Below are 18,907 nucleotides of genomic sequence, written 5' to 3' on the forward strand. Positions count from 1 at the left end.
GTCTCCAGGTGTACCGTCCTTATGAGAGGCTTACTTTACACCCAGTGAGGATGTGCTTAAGCATGGCTGGTGTTGAACACAGGGGGCATGATGGATCTTCACCCAGCCATTGGTTGAGATTTTTTGGGCCAGGAAGGACATCATAGGTTGCCCAAATGAGGAAACTTAACCTGCTCGCCTCCATCTCCCACATGTCCTTCCACCTGATCTTCCTCTTTTCCACACTCTCCCATCTCATCCACTGGCCCTGTTTAGCTTGCGACACAGCCTTGGCACACCTACTCGACTCCTCCTGTTGGCAGACTTCGGCAGCGACCAACCTCCGGCGCTCCAGTGAGTATGCCTTGTTCCAGCAAGGCCGCTTTCCCCCAAGCCACTTCTTCCGTGTTGGACTTGACCAATCATGTCACCTTGGTGGAGAGCAGATTTTGCCTGCTTTGTCGCATTCTTAGCCGTCCACTTCTTTCCTGTTGCCAGAGTTGGGGCAGCAGCTCGGATGACAGTGTTCCTCGATTCTGCCAGGGTCATCTCTAGTCTGACTTTAGTGCACTTGAACTCCTCTGTGAGGCTAGAGAGAAGCAGCTGGAGTACCCCCTGACCGTACAGGCGTACGCTGCTCAGGCATCGATGAACACCTAACCACTTTCTCACGAAAGAGCTGATTGTTCTTTCCATCTTCTCAACTCTTGTGAGGGCGATGTCATACATGGTTAGTGGCCACATAAGGCGAGGTAGTAACCCAAACTGCAGGCACCAGATTTTCAGCTTTCCAGGCGGTATGGATCGATCGATGTTCGCCAGACCTTTGATGATTTCTTGCCGAAGCTCGTTTGCCTGATCAGTGGCCTTCAGTTTAGTCATACCATCTTCCCAGACTTTTAATTGGCTTCTCTGACACAGTTGGGATTGGTTCTTGATCAATGAAAAACCTTTGATCTGTCAGTTTGCCTTTGATTATAGAAATGCTTCTTGATATGGATGGCTTGAATTTCATTCTAACCCCAGTGATGTTCTCTTGAAGCTTCCCTAAAAGGCGCCTGGTGCAAGGTGCTGTTGTTGTTATGATTGTCATGTCATCCACGCAGGCCCTGATGGGTGGTAGACAGACTGCAGACTTCAGCCGCTCACCGCCCACTACCCACTTGAAGGCCCTTACGATGACTTCCATAGCCATTGTAAAAATCAATGGGGAGATGGTGCACCCTGCCATTATGCCAATCCTCATGCAGTGCCATGTGTTGGTAAAGTCTGGCGTGGTGAAACAGAGCTGCAGATCTTGAAAATAAGCCTTGACAAGGCTTGCGATAGTCTCTGGTATCCTGAAGAAGTCAAAGGATGCCCAGAGGAAACTGTGAGGGACAGTTCCGAACGCATTGGCAAGGTCAAGGAAAATGACATGCAGATCTCTCTTCTCTTTTCTTGCAGTCTGGATTTGGTGCCAAATCATGCTGGCATGTTTGAGACATGCAGAGAACCCTGGGATGCCTGCTTTTTGGACTGTTGTATCCACAAGGTTGTTTCTCTCTAAATAGTTGGTCATCTTCTGAGCTATGATGCTGAAGAAGATAACCTAATGTGTTGTGTTTAATCCTCTTCCACGCTTACTATGTAACACTAGATTCAACTTGAAGGTATTACAAAATGCTGGAGTAACTCAGCAGGTCAGGCAGCATCTAGGAGGGAATGGGTGACGTTTCGGGTCGAGACCCTTCTTCAGACTGATGTCAGGGGGACGGAACAAAGAAAGGATATAGGTGGAGACAGGAAGACAGTGGGAGAACTGGGAAGGGGGAGGGGAAGAGAGGGGCAGAGGAACCATCTAAAGTTGGAGAAGTAAGGGAACAGTCTCTGCGGAACGCAGAAAGGCAAGGAGATGGGAAGATGTGGCCAGTAGTGGGGTCCCGTTGGAGGTGACGGAAATGTTGGAGGATGATTTGTTGGAGATGCTGGCTGATGGGGTGGAAGATGAGGACAAGGGTGATTCTGTCGTTGTTACGAATGGGGGGAGGGGGAGCAAGGGCAGAGCTGCGGGATATAGAGGAGGCCCTAGTGAGAGCCTCATCTATAATGGAAGAGGGGAAGCCCCGTTTCCTGAAGAATGAGGACATCTCTGATGCCCTAGTGTGAAACACCTCATCCTGGGCGCAGATGCGGCGTAGACGGAGGAATTGGGAGTAGGGGTAGACATTTTGCAGGAGACAGGGTGGGAAGAAGTGTAGTCCAGATAGCTGTGGGAGTCAGTGGGTTTGTAATAGATGTCAGTCACTAGTCTGTCTTCTGTGATGGAGATGGTGAGATCCAGAAACGGTAGGGAGATGTCGGAGAGAGTCCAAGTATATTTAAGCGCAGGATGGAAATTGGTGGTGAAGTGTATGAAGTCAGTGAGTTCTGCATGGGTATAAGAGGTAGCACCAATACAGTCGTCAATGTAGCGGAGGTAGAGTCCGGGGATGGGGCCGGTGTACGTCTGGAACAGGGATTGTTCGACGTACCCGACAAAGAGGCAGGCATAGCTAGGGCCCATGCGAGTGCATGTAATGGACTGTATGTTGTTGGTCATGTAATGTATGTTGGTCAGCATGAACTCGGTGGGTTAAAGGTCCTGTTTCCATGTTGTATCTCTAAACTGAACTAGACACTGATATTCAGAGATGAAAAAAAAGTCTTTAAATTTGGTGTTGGTACTAATAAAGTACAATTTTTCACACTTTCAGTGTCAATCTAGATCACATTCACATGAAACTCTGGACTGAAGGAAAACATTTCTAAAATGGATGGCTTACATCACTTGGTTGAAACATTTCATGGATTGTAAATTTATTTTAGCTAACCTCGGGTTAATGATGCTGAAATTAGTCAGGTGCATTTTAATGCTTAGCAAGCGGTAATTGTTCCCTTCTTGAACTTTAAACATTTGCATGTGTAACTGTTGGGAGAGAGCTCCGTGTCTGTGTATGAATGCAGACGTACAGAGAACTCTGCAATGATTGAAACATGACTGGAACCTGCATTTCAGCTAATGGTCTTAGACCAGCAGCCTCGAGGTAGAAAGCCTTAGTATCTGGCACCCAAGCTGTTTTCAAGGAAATATATAAAACAATATGATGGCATCAAATGTGAGGGTGCCAACTCTGTTGCAGTTAGGTCTTTTGAATCATAAATAAATTGAACATATCTCTCACCCAAGTGCAAGCATAGCACGATGATTTATTTTAATCCCAATTGCAAAATTGTAAACAATTTTGTGCTCTGCTAATGATATTGCTTAACAGAGGAAATCTTATCTGATATTAGGCAATAACTGAAGATTTAACCACAGTTGATTAAATTGAGTAAAATCATTAATTGGAATCACATCAACTACCACACTGAAGACCCATGGACAATCTTTAATCGGACTTTACTGGACCTTATCTTGCACTAAATGTTATTCCCTTTATCGTGTATCTGTACACTGTGGACGGCTCGATTGTAATTATGTATAGACTTTCCGCTGACTGGTTAGCACGCGACAAAAGGTTTTTCACTGTACCTCGGTACACGTGACAAAAAACTAAACTAAACAACAAAAAAAAGATCTTGGATTAGATATTTCCTTTGAGTTGCTTCCACATTGTGGTGTTTTTGATATATACATGTGGCTGTCATTTCTATTGTAAATAAGGTTTCCAAAACATTTTATTAACATCAAAATTTGGGCAGCAGCACATTTTCAGCCTTAATACTCCTTGTAAAATACCTTTTCTTGAACTTAGATTTTAAAAAATTCAATAGCTGGTCAACAGTGTGATTTATGTTTAATATAAAAATCAAATAGAAATCACTCAAGAAATAATAAACAGATGATACTAGTGTCATAGAATTATAGTCGTGGAGTCATAGAGAAATTCTCCTCCACTCTCTGATGGTTCTGTGAGACCCTCTCTGGCTGCTCCCTCCCTGAGAGTTTGAAGAAGGGTCGTGAAGCAAAGCGTCACCTGTCCATATTCTCCAGAGAAGCTGCCTGACCCACTGAGTCACTCCGGCATTTTTTGTGTCTTATTTTCGTAAACCAGCATCTGCATTTCCTTGTTTCTACATTCCAATTACCACCTCTTCCCCTAGGTCAACCCGACTCTCCACATTTAGTGAACTATTCACCTATACTCCCAAATCTCTCTGTTCTGCAACACTTTCCAGGTCTCTACTGGTTTGACATACCAAAGTGTAATGCCTCAACTCACCATATGATCAAGTTAATATCTTGAACTTGTCTCATTTGCCTGAATTTGGCCAAAATCCCTTCAAGGATTTCCTATTTGTATATCTGTACAAATATCTTACAGTCATAATTGTATACTCCAATAGCTTTCTCTGGTAGTTCATTACACATAGGAAATACCCTTTGAGTTAAAGACTTGCTTCAGAGGTCCATATTCTCCAGCGATGCTGCCTGACACGCTGATTTACTTCAGCATTTTGTGCCTTTTTTGGTAAAGCAGCATCTATACTGAAGTCTATATGGACAACATCCACTGCCCTCTTAATCAATCCTCTTGGTTACCACTTCAAAAAAACTCTATTAGATTTGTGAGACACCCGAACAAAGCCATACTGATCATCCTTTATCTGTCCATGCCTGTAATCCATCTCTAATCCATGCACGTCCCTGCCTAAATGCTGGCAGATCATGTCCCTAAGAATCCCTCCAACACCCTACTCCGGCTCATCTTCCTGTAGTCCCTTGGCTTGTTCTTGCTGCCCTTCTTAAACAACTGTGCAACTTTAGCCGCCTTCCAGTCCTCCAGAACATCACCATAAAGATGATGTAAATATCTCCGCAAGGGCATTCACAATTTCCTCATATATGACACCACAACTCCTCTGCCTCAAGTCCTTAGCTTGCATAATCTTCTCAGTATTATCTTATTTGGCCTGTTCCACGAAGAAATCGCACGAAGGGGGTATGGGGAGAAGGCAGGAACAGGGTACTGATTGAGAATGATCAGCCATGATCAAATTGAATGGCGGTGCTGGCTCGAAGGGCCGAATGGCCTCCTCCTGAACCTATTGTCTATTGTTTATTGGAAATCAATCTTTCTAATCATATCATATCATATCATATCATATCATATACATACAGCCGGAAACAGGCCTTTTCGGCCCTCCAAGTCCGTGCCGCCCAGTGATCCCCGTACATTAACACTATCCTACACCCACTAGGGACAATTTTTACATTTACCCAGCCAATTAACCTACATACCTGTACGTCTTTGGAGTGTGGGAGGAAACCGAAGATCTCGGAGTAAACCCACGCAGGTCACGGGGAGAACGTACAAATTCTATTGAGATGCTATAAAGATTACTGGTTGCATTACATAAATTAATGACATACCAGCTAAGCAGAAAAAATCATAGCTAACAAATTGTTTTGTGCTGTTCTGAAATGTTTGTGCTGTGAAATTGAAAATAGTCCTCACATAGAGGATTATTTTCACACTCTTGCACACATTCTTTCATGCCTTTGTGCCCATGAATAATTTTTTTACCGGTTACTTTTGTTCAGGACTTTTATTTTCTGTGGCAACTTTTACGCACAAAAACTCTTGCAAATAGAGTCATAGAGTCCTACAGCACAGAAAGAGGCCCTTCGGCCCATCGTGTCCACGCCGCCCGTTACCAAACACAGTCTAATTTTAATCCCATTTTCCCGCATTTGGACCGTAGCCCTGAATGTTGTAGCATTTCAAGTGCCCATCCAAATGCCTCTTAATGATATTAAAAATCTGCAGCAGCCAAATTAATCACCATTTTCTACCATAATAATTTGAAAAGAGGTGGTTCTTATTTACTGTTGGTACAATGCAGGAAGGAACTGTTTCACATTGAAGATAGATACAAAATGCTGGAGTATCTCAGCAGGACAGGTATATCTCTCGATAGGCATGGGTGATGTTTTAGGTCGAGACCCTACTTCAAACTGAGAGCCAGGGGAGAGGGAGATACAAAGATAAAGAATATATGGTGTGAAAACGAGACATCAAAGGGGACAGAGATCAAGGAAAATGTAGAGTAGATCATTGTTAGCTGAAGGAAGGTGACCAAGAAGCACACAAAGATAAAAATTTAATCAAGGGGACAGTCAGACTGGTAGGAGAACTCGGATGGGGAGGGATGGAGAGAAAGGGAAAGCAAGGGTTACTTGAAGTTAGAGAAGTCGATATTCATACCGCTGGGTTGTAAGTTGACCAAGCAAAATATGAGGTGTTGTTCCTCCAATTTGCGTTGGGCCTCACTCGACAGTGGAGGAGGCTCAGAAAGGTCAGTATGGGAATGGGAGGGGGGAAGTTAAAGTGTTTAGCAGCCGGGAGATCATGAAGGTTTAGGCGGACTGAGCGGAGGTGTTTAGCGAAACGATCGCCGAGCCTGCGCTTGGTCTCGCCGATATATAGGAGTCCACACCTGGAACAGTAGATGCAGTAGTAGAGCTTGGAGAAGGTGCAAGTGAACCTCTGCCTCATCTGAAAGGATGGTCTGGGTCCATGAGTCTCGAGAGAATGAGGAAATGAAGGAAGTAACTATTCATCTAAAAATAGTACTAGAGTAAGTTGATGAGATTGAAAATCAATAAACAAACTGTAGATGCTGGTAATCTAAAATAAAAACAGAAAATGCTAGACATACTCATCGGGTCGGGCTGCATTTGTGAGGATAGAAATAAAGTCAATGCTTCTATTCAGCTCTAATTTAGACATTAACCTGAAATATTGTTTCTCTTTGCACAGATGACACCTGATGTGCTGAGTATTTTCAGCATTTTTTGTTTATATTTTTAAAAGCTAATATTCAACAATCTATATTCTAAATCCAAGAGTTTTGAAGGAGATATATTTGGAAATAGTGGTCATCTTCCAGGATTCTATCGATTTTAGAACTGTTCCTGTATATTGTTGAGCCGCAAATATGTTCATGTCCAAGAAATGATTTGGAGTCACACAACGTGGAAACGAGCCATTAGGTCCATCGTGCCTATGTAGGCCAGCAGGCACCCATCCATATTAATCCTGCCTTCCAGCATTTAGCCCATACTCTTCTATGCTGAGGTGATTTAAGCGCTGCCTACCCTATCTGTGCCCCTCATAATTTTGCATACCTCCATCATGTTCCCTCTTAACTTCCTTCTCTCTTGTGAAAATAAACCGAGCCTCTCCAGTCTTTTCTCATAACTGAAACACTTTATCCCAGGTAACATCCTGGTGAATCTCCTCTGCATCCTCTCCAGAGCTATAATATTTGAAGAAGGAAGTGAGGAAACAAGGAACCACTGACCTACTGGTTGAATACCTGTCTTTGTGACCATTGGAGGAAAATGTAAAGGGACTGCAGGGCAGAAACATGGGGGGATTATCATGTGAAAAGCGTGAGGTCACCAATTTTTTTGCGGGAGAGTACTTGTCAGAAAATTGAATTACAGAGTTATTAACAATGATATCAAATGGTCACTTGTTCACCAAAGTTCAGGCCCACTAGTCCTTAAACTTCATGGTAGGCTTTGATCAGATATAAATAAAAGAGCTAAATTTCAGAGGTTAGGGTGCCTATCTTCAATATACAGGCAGTGTTTAGTTTATTTTAGAGATACTGCACAGAAACAGGCCCTCCAGCCCACCGAGTCTGCACTGACCATCGATCCCCGCACATTAACACTACCCTACAAACAATCGGGACAATTTTACATTTATTATTATACCAAGCCAATTAACCTACGAACATGTAAGTCTCTGGAGTGGGCTAAAGTTAAGTGCTTGACTAAGCCTAAAATATAAGAGACTTAAAATTGTTCATGATAAAACAAGAGCAAAATGCCTCCATAGACAGAGTCGTATCTCATATGAAGGAAGACCATTGTGATTACTTGAGCTCACTCATCACAACCCCAGGACAATGCTTCAGGAATTTCACGGAACATTGTCCTAATCCCAAACATCTTCAGCTGTTTATTCATTGATCAGAAGTGGAGATGTTAGCAGATGACGGGAATGGTTCAATTTCATTTACAGCTCCTTGGATAATAAGCCTTTATACATTATCTGGCCAAGTAGTTAAAATAGCATCTGACCTTACTTGCTTTCTGTCAAATTGAAAAAATAAACTAGTGGTTAAAAAAAAGTGCCTCTTTCTTAATTACAACATTTGTGATTTTTCCCTTTTATCTCAATATAAATGGCAGTGACTGAATAACAGTGCAATTCAATGTTAGTCTGGCAGTATATGTGTACCACTCGTGCACGTATAAACCTAGCTAGAGCCAGCAAGGGATCACATACACATCAGTAATCCATTCTTGGCCATCTGTTATTTTATATAATATACTCAGTACACTAACCCTTTCACGAAATACGAAGGCTTTACTGAGACGTAGTCTATGAATGGATTGTCATATTAAGCACACAGCACAGGTGAGCAGATGGTGATGGTAATTTGCAACAGAAAAAACGGATGATGTTGGAGAATGAAAACCACAGGTTTAATCTATTTCCGATTCTGACAGTGGGTAAGGGTTTAGATTGTTTCTCCGTAATGATATATAAGCTTCCCACATGTATTATTGGTATAGTACAAAATATAGCAGCTTTCAATGTAAAAAAAATACAGCTTTGTTACCTTCTCACACAGCTACATTATTATTTAATTTCTAAATGAACTTTGTCAATATGATGATAAATGCCAAAGAAACTTCAATATATTTCAAATGTTTCATTGATAATCTCAGAGAAAAAACATTATTTTTGAACTAACTTCACAAATAATACAGAAGTGGGTGCCTGGAACCTCCAGTGGTGGAGGCAGAGACAAGAGACAATAGTCAATAGACAATAGACAATAGGTGCAGGAGTAGGCCATTTGGCCCTTCGAGCCAGCACCGCCATTCAATGTGATCATGGCTGATCATTCTCAATCAGTACCCCGTTCCTGCCTTCTCCCCATATCCCCTGACTCCGCTATCCTTAAGAGCTCTATCTAGCTCTCTCTTGAATGCATTCAGAGAATTGGCCTCCACTGCCTTTTGAGGCAGAGAATTCCACAGATTCACAACTCTCGGACTGAAATAGTGCCACTAAGATGCTCTTAGATAGTCACAAGGTTCTCATGGAATGGAGGGATATGAATCATGTACGGGCAGATGAGGTTAGTTTTTCTCGTAGTCATGTTTGGTCCAGGCATTGTGAGCCTAAAGGCCCGTTTCTGTGCTGTACTGTTCTATGTAATATGTGGAATCAGAGTTGTACAGCACAGGAACAGGTGCTTCAGCAAATTCATCGATGCCAACCGTGGTGTCTCATCTACCTTTGTTTAGTTTAGAGATGCACCGCTGAAACAGGCCCTTGGGCCCACTGAGTCCACACCGATCGGCAATCCCTGCACATCATCACTAAGCCTACACACTAGGGACAATTTTTACATTTATACCAAGTCAATTAGCCTATAAATCTGTACGTCTTTGGAGTGTGGGAGGAAACTGAAGTCCGCTGAGAAAGCCGGGGAGAATGTGCAAACATCTCACAGACAAGCACCCGTAGCCAGGATCGAACCCGGGTCTCTGGCACTGTAGAGCAGCAACTCTACCATTGCGCCACTTCTGTGGCAGAGAATTCCATAGATTCACAATTCTCTGGGTGACATCATTTTTCTTCATCTCAGTCCTAAATGGCCTACGGCTTATTCTTAAACTGTGACCCCTGGTTCTGGACTCCCCCAACAACGGGAACATTTTTACTGCATCGAGCCTGTCCAATCCTTTAAGAATTTTATGTTTCTATAAGATCCCCTCTCATCCTTCTAAATTCCAGTGAATACAAGCCCAGTCGCCCCATTCTTTTATCATATGTCAGTCCCGCCAAACCGGGAATTAACCTGTTGAACCTATGCCGCACTCCCTCAATAGCAATAATGTCCTTCCTCAAATTAGGAGACCAAAATTGCACACAATACTCCAAGTGAGGTCTCACCAGGGCTCTGTACAACTGCAGTAGTACCTCCTTGCTTCTAAACTCAAATCCTCTCGCAATGAAGGCCAACATGCCATTAGCTTTCTTCACTGCTTGCTGTACCTGCATGCTTACTTTCAGTGACAGATGTACAAACACACCCAGGTCACGTTGCATCTCCCCTTTTCCTAATCTGACACCATTCAGATAATAATCTGCCTTCCTGTTCTTGCCACCAAAGTGGATAACCTCACATTTATCCACATTTTACTGCATGTGCCATGCATCTGCCCACTCACCCAACCTATCCAAGTCACCCTGCAGCCTCGTAGCATCCTCATCACAGCTCACACTGCCACTCAGCTTTGTGTCATCCACAAACTTGGAAATGTCACATTTAATTCCTTTGTCTAAATCAATATATTCTAAATAACTGGGGTCCCAACCCTGAGCCTTGCGGCACCCCACTAGTCACTGCCTGCCATTCTGAAAAGGACCTGTTAATTCCTACTCTTTGCTCCCTGGCTGCCAACCAGTTCTCTATCCATGTCAATAGCATACCCCCAATACCATGTGCTCTAATTTTGCACACTAATCTCTTATGTGGTACTTTGTCAAAGGCTTTTTGAAAGTCCAGCCACACCACATCCACTGGCTCTCCCTTATCCATTCTACTTGTTACATCCTCAAAAAATTCCAGAAGATTAGTCAAGCATGATTTCCCTTTCATAAATCCATGCTGACTTTGACCGATCCTGTCACTGCTTTCTAAATGTCAGATATAAACAGACACTGATGAAAGTTCACATCAGTTGAGACAGAATTGCAGAGGAAAAAAGAGTTAACATTTCAGTTCAATGGTCTTTTGTCAGAACCAAACGAGATAAGACTTTAAAAAAGCACAAAGGCAGGAAAGGAGGAGGAGAGGGAAAATGGAGAGTGGGGAGGGGACAACAGAGGTGAGAAGTAAAGCTGGTAGAAATTAAGAAAGAAACGGTGTAAGGCTAAATTGAAAAGATCGAGAGAAAGTGAAGAATGGGAATGGCAGAAGAGATAATGTACGGGGATCACTGGGCGGCACGGACTTGGAGGGCCGAAAAGGCCTGTTTCCGGCTGTATATATATGATATGATATGATATGATATGATAACAATAGATGTTTCCCAGAAAAATAGGGGTAGTGATTATGACCTGAAATTACTGAACTTGAAATTGAGTCTAGATACCTGTAAAATGACCAACCAAAAGATGAGTGCCTTACCTCAAAAAGCATGTGTTTATGCTATTGACTCACTGCATTTCTTGTTCTTAATTCTGTTTAAAGAGTGTATGCTGACATCTGCTGGATAATTCAACAACTACAAATGCAGTCAGAAGGGGAGTAAAAATTCATAACTTATGATACGTTTTATTACATGAAATAAATCTTTTAACACAAAACCAATTATAAGGCTGGTGTCCATTTCATCCAGATAAAAATTGAAATTTAAAAATTTGTTCTAAGTAATTTTTACTATTAAAATCAGATGGAATGCAATGATATTTTGGTGTTTGGCAGTCACTTTTGGAGTTAGATCAGGCGAGAACCAGGGGCCACAGTCTAAGAATAAGGGGTAGGCCATTTAAAACTGAGGTGAGAAGAAAAAAAATTCACCCAGAGAGTTATGAATTTGTGGAATTCTCTGCCACAGAAGGCAGTGGAGGCCAATTCACTGGATGAATTTAAAAGAGAGTCAGATATAGCTCTCGGGACTAGTGGAATCAAGGGATATGGGGAGAAGGCAGGCACAGGTTACTGATTGTGGATGATCAGCCATGATCACAATGAATGGCAGTGCTGGCCTGAAGGGCCAAATGGCCTCCTCCTGCACCTATTTTCTATGTTTCCACGTTTCTATGAGAATAAAAGAATTGCAATACATTTCCTAGGTTTGCGATTTAGTGAGGAACATGAGCTACTCACCTTGGCCTCCTTGGCAGATAAAATCACAGGTCTGGTGTATGCTGTCCACATAGCCTTAGTGAGTAAATTTAGGTTCTTGGATTCATAGTGTTATATACAAGGAAAAGGACCTTCACCCCAACTCGTCCACATTGGCGAAGATGTCTACCTATGTTTATCCAATTTGGCCACATCCCTACAAACCATTCCTTACCATGTTTACATCAAGATCTTTTAAATGTTGTAAATGTACCTACCTCTACCACCCACTCGTCTGTCTATATGTTTTAAACTTATTGTTCATAATTTAACTTTATAATAAATTGTCAATGTGAAAAGAGCGGGAGAATTTGATAGGAGAGCAGCAATTAACGAAGGCATCTGAAGGCAGTTGAGCGGTGGGGCAAGAGCAGCAGAGTTTAAAAGCTAAGTGTTTGCAAACTTTTCACTTTCTGCGTACAAAAGAGCAGGAGAATTTGAAAAGAGAGCAGCAATTAGCAAAGGCATCTGAAGATAATTAACCTGAGAGGCAGGTTAACTTAAAGGTAACCAGTGGACTGGTTGGAGCAGCCAAATTGGCTCATAAAAACAGGGCAAGGAGTAGCATAGTGGCCAATTGGGAGAGAGGGTGGGGGGAGGTGAAGTGCAAGTCTTTGGCTCAAGCGTTTTCAGCAAGGAGGCTATCCGAGGCAGATGGGAGAATAAGGTCTGCTCTTTTAACAAAAAAATCTCTCTCCTTCTGGGTTCAGTGGCAGTGGTGATGGCGGGTAAGTTGGTACAATGCCTGTCCTGCAAGATGCGGGATGTCATGGAAACTGCTGTTGCCCCTGATGACTATACCTGTGGGAATTGTGTCCAGATGCAGCTCCTTAAAAACAATGTTAATGAACTGGAGCAGAGCTGGATGACCTCTGGACCATCTGGGAAAATGAGAGCTTCTTGGACAGGACGCATAGTAAGGTTGTCACACGGAAGGTCCAGGAAGAGAGAAGGTGGGTGACCACGAGGAACTGGATTGAACGTGGAATGCAGGTGGCCTCTGTGGCCACTCCCTTTCAAAACGGGTATGGTCATTCAGGTGCTATCAAAGGGGGAGGACACATCAAAGTTGACAAACTACAGCAGTGGCAGGCAAGGCTATGACACCAACCCTGGCACTGATGCTCATCAGGGAATGATGATGTCAGTTGGAGCTATAGTAGTAGGCGACTCTTTAGTTAGGAGTGCAGACAGGAGATTCTATGACAGCAGTCAAGAATCCAGGATGGTGTGCTGTCTCCCTAGTGCTTGGGTCCAGAATGTCTGGGAGCGGCTGCATAACGTTCTCAAGGGGGAAGGGGAGCAGCCCGTTGTTGTTATGTTTCTGAACCATGAGGATTTTTTTCTGGGGCAGAAGTGACCTGCACAAGAGGGATGGGTTGCACCTTAACTGGAAGAGAACCAATATCCTGACCGGCAGGTTTGTGAGTGCTACACAGGTCGGTTTAAACTAGATTGGCAGGAGGATGGAATCCTATGCAGGACAAAGGCAGACGAGGGACTGGAAGTTGGCACGGAGGGCGATGAAGATTTAGTGGACAGAATAGGCAGGAGAAGGGCAGGGAGTGAGGAAGGACTGTTGGTTTATTTTAATGCAAGAGGCCTGACAGGGGAAACAGAAGAACTTGGGACATGGATAGGTATGTGCAACTGCGACATTGTAGCAATTACAGAAAACCAGGTTTTGAGAGGGACAGGACTGGCTGCTTAATGTTCCAGGATAAGGTTCAGGAGAGACTGAGGTGGGGTGAAAGAGGGGGGAGTGTTGAGTATGTCATGGCAGAGATCAGAACTGTCATTACTGATGGTTCATCCAGTGAGGTTATATGGGTGGAGCTGAGAAAAAAGCAAGGGATGATTATCTTCTTGCGACTATACTACAGCCCCCAAAACAGTTAACGGGAATTCGAAGAAGAAATATCCTAGGAGATTGCAAGATTTTTCACTGGTAGTAACAGAGGATAGTCCTCATGCATAGATTTAGGTTTATTATTGTCACGTGTTCAGAGATACAGCGAAAAGCTTTGTTTTACGTGCTAACCAAACAAATCAGATTATACACAAAATGCTGGAGTAACTCAGCAGGTCAGGCAGCATCTCGGGAGAGAAGGAATGGGTGACGTTTCAGGTCGAGACCCTTCTTCAGACTGATGTCAGGGGGGCGGGACAAAGGAAGGATATAGGTGGAGACAGGAAGATAGAGGGAGATCTGGGAAGGAGGAGGGGAAGGGAGGGACAGAGGAACTATCTAAAGTTGGAGAAGTCGATGTTCATACCCCTGGGCTGCAAACTGCCCAGGCGAAATATGAGGTGCTGTTCCTCCAATTTCCGGTGGGCCTCACTATGGCACTGGAGGAGGCCCATGACAGAAAGGTCAGACTGGGAATGGGAGGGGGAGTTGAAGTGCTCGGCCACCGGGAGATCAGTTTGGTTAATGCGGACCGAGCGCAGGTGTTCAGCAAAGCGATCGCCGAGCCTGCGCTTAGTTTCGCCGATGTAAATGAGTTGACATCTAGAGCAGCGGTTGCAATAGATGAGGTTGGAGGAGTTGCACGTGAACCTTTGTCTCACCTGGAAAGACTGTTTGGGTCCTTGGATGGAGTTGAGGGGGGAGGTAAAGGGACAGGTGTTGCATCTCGTGCGGTTGCAGGGGAAAGTGCCCGGGGTTGGGGTGGTTTGGGTAGGAAGGGACGAGTGGACCAGGGAGTTACGGAGGGAACGGTCTCTGCGGAACGAGGGGAGGGGATGGGAAGATATGGCCAGTGGTGGGGCCCCGTTGTAGGTGACGGAAATGTTATGGAAGAACCATTCATAAGCCCAATAACAGAGGGAAAGAATCTGTTCCACTCCAGATGCTGGTGGTAAACGCTTTCAAGGGCACCATGGTAGCACAGCGGTAGAGTTGCTGCCTTACAGTGCTTGCAGCGCCGGAGACCTGGGTTTGATCCCAACTATGGATGCTGTCTGTATGGAGTTTGTACGTTCTCTCCTTGACCTGCATGGGTTTTCTCCGAGATCTTCGGTTTCTTCCCACACTCCAAAGATGTACAGGTATGTAGGTAAATTGGCTTGGTAAATATAAAAATTGTCCCTAGTGTGTGTAGGATAGTGTCAATATGCGGGGATCGCTGGTCGACGTGGGCTGAAGGACCTGTTTCCGTGCTGTACCTCTGAACTAAACTAAAGTTTCTGTATCTTCTGCCCGACAGGAGTGGGAAGGAGGAATGACTGGGGTGGAACAGGTTTTGGTTCTGTTGGCTGCAGTGCCAAAGACTTGTTCCACCAATCATTCCCGGTTATCCTTGTTCATATTTGGCTAAGTAAATTCTAATGCTTTATTCATGCCAACATGTATTTTCTTAATGTTTAGTCATCAACCATTCTGGTTTATTTATCCCTTGTACCCATGTTGCTAAGTAGTGGAGGAGGAATTTCAGATTTAAAGGGCTATGCTGTAGCGTGTTGATAAAGGCAAGGAGCCAGGTATTTTGGGAAGGTATATTTATTGGTTCGTGGGTCTCGGACGGGTCTAGTCTGCCGGAATGGCTTGGCGCCCAAACCTTGTCCTTTTATACCTGAGTCCAGGACCGCCTCCCGGGACTGGTCCATTCCCGTGCCGAGGGGTCGGTAGTAGTATGGCCCGACCCTTGGGAGCCGCCACAATGCCCTGTCTGCTACGATTAATGCAGTGATTGGTTGCACCAGGCAATGGAAAAGATTTGAAAACTATATTGTCTTAATTGCCTTCAGCCAGCTTTATAAACTAAGCTGTGCTACCTCATTAGGGAGAGGCATTTGAATCATGGGGATCCTTGACTGTTCTGGACATCCTCCATTGCCAGTTAGGCACCACACAAACTAGAGGTCTTGCACAGATTCTGCGTGGGTAGCTTACAACCTAATGGTATGAACATTAAATTCTCCAATTTTAGGTAATTAACTAATCTACATACAATACCTCCCCTCCCCCTTTTCTCTCTCACTTCCTCCCTCTTCCCTGTGCCCCACCTAGACTTGCACCCATTCTCCCCTTCCACCTGTATTCTCCCTCTGGCTTTACAATTTTCACCTCTTATCCTTATATCACACCTTTTGTCTTTTCATCTCTGGCTTTTGAGTAACTAACAGCCTTTCTAACCCCCTCCCCATACCCACCTATTACTCGCCAGGCTTTGCCCTGCCCCTTCTCCCAGTTTTCCCCACCTCCCCACTAGTCTGGCAATGTGTCCCAATCTGAAACATCACCTATCCATGTTCTACAGTGATGCTACCTGACCCGCTGAGTTACTACAGCACTGTGTTTTTTTGTAAACCAGCACCTGTAGTTCTTTGCATCTATATTCTCAATTTCTGTACACCCTCCCAAGATTTCCCAGGTGAGACTGAATTCATGTTTCATAATCAGAGCACAACTTCCTAGCTGTAGAACCCCATACCTTTACCAGGTCCAGAATCCCATATACTATGTTAACGTCTTTGTTATGGTCCTATCTGCATTAAAGATTTGTGAATAAGACACTCCCAATCCCCACAATTTCAGCTCTTTTCCCCCGACTAAAATCATACCAGTCTTGCATTCTTTGTGCGTATTACCAGCATTGATTTTCTGCTCCCATATGCCCATTTGTTCCACCAAACCGTCTATTATGATTAGTATGGGTGTCGGGAGTTATGGGGAGAAGGCAGGAGATTGGGGCTGCGGGAAAGGTACATCAGCCATAATTGAATGGCAGAGTTGACTTGATGGCCCGAATGGCCACATTTCTGCTCTGACAATTTATGAACGATATCACTGTTTCTTGCACTCAATTCTTAAAATCTCCAAATCATGTCCTGTCCCCTCGGCCCATTGCAAAGATGCACATTAAAAATGGTTTCTGTGCTTCACTAAAATCTGAAGAACCCCATTGCATAACTCTTTCATCCCACACTTCTACTTACAATTCATTCACTAATTTCAATTAGGTTTGACCAAGGAAAGTGTGACGCAATACCTTAGCCAGCAGAGCAATGTGAAGATGCAGCGAGCAAATTTAGGCTCATCGGGAACACCACATTTGAAGTGTTTCATAAATACCTGAAAATCATCCAATGTTGAATTTTCTTCTTGGGATCAAAGGTCACAAATTCTTCCAGTTACCCATTGTAAATAGCACACAAGTTCATTGAAGATTTGAGCACTTGGAACTAATTTCTCCAGATGTAACAAACTGTTGCTGTATTTTACATTGTATGTGATTTGCTTTTTTTAAAAACATTTATGCTAAATGGGTTATTTACATTTAATATCCTGAAGCTCTGCTATTCTTCCACCCATATCCCGCCCTTTCAAGATTCAATTTATTGTCCAAAGTACCAATTAAGGTACAGTGAAATTTGAGTTATCATACAGTCATATTAAGTAGTAAAAAGCAACAAAACACAGCCACATAAAAATAAAATTTAACATAAACATCCACCACAGCAGATTCCACATTCCTCACTGTGATGGAAGGTAAAAGTTCAATCATCTTCCTCCTTTGTTCACCGGCGGTTGGGGCTGTTGAACTATCTGCAGTCGCCGCTGCCGACTGTCCAAGCCCTCGCGTCGGGATGATCGGGATGGATTGAAACACTCTCCGCGGCATGGAGCAACCGAGTCGACCTCTTACCAGAGACCACGGGCTTTACGGTGTTAGGGTCCACAGGCCCCACGGTTGGAGCCCTCCACAGACGATCCTCTGCAAAGGACCACAGCTCCACGATGATAAAGTCCATGCCATGCCCGCGGCTTGAAGCACCAGGCCAGTCTCCAGGAAAGGCCGCACCACTCCACGATGTTAGGCCACATTGGGGACAGAGATATGATACAGAGAAAAATCGCATCTCCGTTGAGGTAAGAGATTTTTTTTTTTTTAATCCCCCAATTCCCACCTCCCCCCACATAAAACAAACCAAGAAACACACACTTAAAATACTTGAACACATAAAGTACTTGAACACATACATAAAATAATTTTAAAAAACAGTAGAAAGGACAGACAGACTGTTGGCAAGGCAGCCAGTGCTAGTGGCGCCACCAGGTGTTCACTTTACATTTCACTCCTCCTAGTTTCCTTGTCTGGCATGCTTTTGTCTCTTTTTCACCTCTAATCTTTGTCACTTATTCTGCCAATCATCCCCACTCACCTCTCACGTAAGGCTTTTTACCACCCCAATTCTCTTTTCTAACTTTCTCCCCCTACTACAATCAGCGCGAAGGAACAGCATCTGTCCATTCCCTCCACAAATGCTGACTGATCTACTGAGTTCCTGCAGCACTTTGTTTTGCTTAAGATTCCAGCATCTGCAGTTTCTTGTGTCTCTAGCTCTACTGATTACCTAACTATTAAAAATGGCCCTCGCCTGAATATACCCATCACATGCAGGCTTTGTCCTGCCCCTCCTTGCCTCCAGCTTTTCCCCCCCACCCCCTCCCTACCACAATCACTGAAGAAGGGTCCCGGCACAAAACATCAACTCTCCATGTTCTCAGAGATGTTGCCTGACCCTCTGAGTTACTCCAGCACTGTTTTATTTTGTAAGCCAGTTTCTGCAGTGCATTGTGCCTGTCCTTATTTGTATTGTTATTTTCTTGACACTTCCCGCCCCTCCCCCCCCCCCCCCCCTCATTCATGGTTTTATACAATATCTGTTTCATGATCAAAAATCAGTCAAAGATTTTTTTTTAAACATTCATGGGTGAGAGAGGCGTCAGGATGTAATTTAGGAAGGCTAACCAATCCTTGAAGCACTAAATGACTGAATGATTATTTACATAGGAACTTAGAAAATAAGTGCAGGCAGAGACCATTCGGCCCTTCGAGCCAGCACCGCCATTCATTGTGATCATGACTGATCGTCCCCAATCAATATCCCGAGCCTGCCTTCTCCCCATATCCCTTGATTCCACTAGCCCCTAGAGCTCTATCTAACTCTC

This window comes from Rhinoraja longicauda, chromosome 1 (genome assembly GCF_053455715.1).
Source record: "Rhinoraja longicauda isolate Sanriku21f chromosome 1, sRhiLon1.1, whole genome shotgun sequence".
NCBI classification, from domain to species: domain Eukaryota; kingdom Metazoa; phylum Chordata; class Chondrichthyes; order Rajiformes; family Arhynchobatidae; genus Rhinoraja; species Rhinoraja longicauda.